Source organism: Saccopteryx bilineata, chromosome 2, assembly GCF_036850765.1.
Source record: "Saccopteryx bilineata isolate mSacBil1 chromosome 2, mSacBil1_pri_phased_curated, whole genome shotgun sequence".
NCBI classification, from domain to species: domain Eukaryota; kingdom Metazoa; phylum Chordata; class Mammalia; order Chiroptera; family Emballonuridae; genus Saccopteryx; species Saccopteryx bilineata.
The window spans coordinates 234,697,128-234,698,900 of record NC_089491.1 but is presented as its reverse complement, the minus strand read 5'-3'; the positions used below and the strand labels follow the sequence as shown (position 1 = coordinate 234,698,900).

Genomic DNA, 1,773 nt, shown 5'->3' with positions numbered 1-1,773 from the left:
ATCTTTTAGTGTATTACTATATTTACTGAATTCTATAAATTATTATATTTTCACAAAGTAATGCCCAAGAAGACATTCTACTTCATTATGTTAAACTAAAATGTTGAAAATTTTACAATAAGATGGAAACCTAAAATCTTGAATTGCAAAAAAACTGTAGCTTACAGAGAAAAACTAATGTCAGATGTGAGATCAGCACACTCAAATTAGGTAAGAACAAGTGTTTCTGTGGATGCAATAAAAATTTTGTTCCCCAGTGTTATCTGTCAGAGCAATTCATTTTTTGTTGATTTTGCCATAACCACACTTGTAGATCAACTCATTTTCTGACTTCAGGTTTGGGTACCCCCACGCAATATATGGTTCCATAATCCTCAGTTTGTTAATTGAAGCCTTGTTGGGCTTCACAAAGGCGCTGTTGAAGATCTGGTGCAGGCGCAGAAGCTGCAGCACCTTGCGGACCTTTGGGCTTGCACCATTGATAACTCTGATCCTGATGACAAATGCCAATTTGGGTTCTGCAGGCATATAGAAGTTGCCAGCCTTTCTCACCATCCTAGCCATTCGAATTTCAGTTCTGTACATCTGCCTGTACTCCTTGTGATAGTGCTTAGCTTTTTCATAGATGAGCTTCTTCCTGGCCTTTCAGAGCATCTTTTGGGCAAACTTCTTAGGCGCTTGATTTTCAGCTCTGCGAAATTCCTTCACTTTTTCTTCAGGGTTTCTGGCACAGCAGGAACCTTCTTCTTCTTCTCACTGGCATTAGCATTCTTCTTCTCACTGGCATTAGTATTCTTCCTCTTTCTGACATTAGCATTCTTCTTCTCTTCTGCAATCTCCATGGTTCCAGCCAGAAAAGAGGAAGTTTGAGGGTAATCTTTTCTGATAGGTAATGAGAAACTTCCTTTGATTTATACATTTTCATTTTATTCATGTCCAACCATTATACCCAATGAACAAATCCTTAAGCTAGAATAAAATCTGCATTTATTTGAATATGCAAAATCTACAAAATCAGCAGATTTTGAATGATCATACATTGTTAAGCCTGTCAAAGCTTCTGGTTTTACATTCATTCTATATCTAACTGCTTTGTGTGTTTCTAAGACAGTAGTTAGTACTTTGCCTCATCAACTTCTCATACATTCTAGGAATCTGATCAATACCCAACAATGAGTTTTTCCTTTCATAGCTCCTCAAAACCCAGTCATAATGCCAGGTCATGCAAAGAATTTTGCAGAATATCATTTGGTTTCTATAATTTAAAGGGAACAATCTCACTCATCACCAACCCATCATATCTCTTCTTCGGGGCTTGGTATTCAGTGTTGTTAAGGTTTCAGCATGTAGCATGTGACAATGAGAAGAGACTGGCTTATTTAAATTCTAGCTATAACAGCTTTGTGAAAAAGACTAACTGCTGAAAATAAGACTGGGGGAAATATGGGTTCTTCCTTCATCATGTTCACAGTATTAAAAAGGCTTCAATGACTCAGAGTTGAGGCGTTGGAGAGGATGGCTATGGCCTCAGGCAGCATTTACAAAGCACACTGGACTTCAAGAGTTTGCTGGTGAAGTGGTTTTTACATGGCTAGCAGGGACAGTGAACTGGCAGTGTTCATTGGCATTTTCATTTCTTCAACTTTATTTCCAAATTATCACACTTCTGAACACCAGTGCATCTGGGGTAATAGAGAAGATTCCCTGACATGGAGGAGAGTGGGAGTCAGTCCTCAGGGTTTTCTTTGTTGTTGTTTTTTTTACAAAGGATGT

At 38.2% G+C, this 1,773-nt stretch overlaps 1 pseudogene; it reads right to left on the bottom strand.

Moving 5' to 3' along the window:
* Positions 1-201: 201 nt before the first annotated feature.
* Positions 202-842, bottom strand: LOC136322446 (large ribosomal subunit protein uL30 pseudogene; annotated as a pseudogene).
* Positions 843-1,773: the final 931 nt, after the last annotated feature.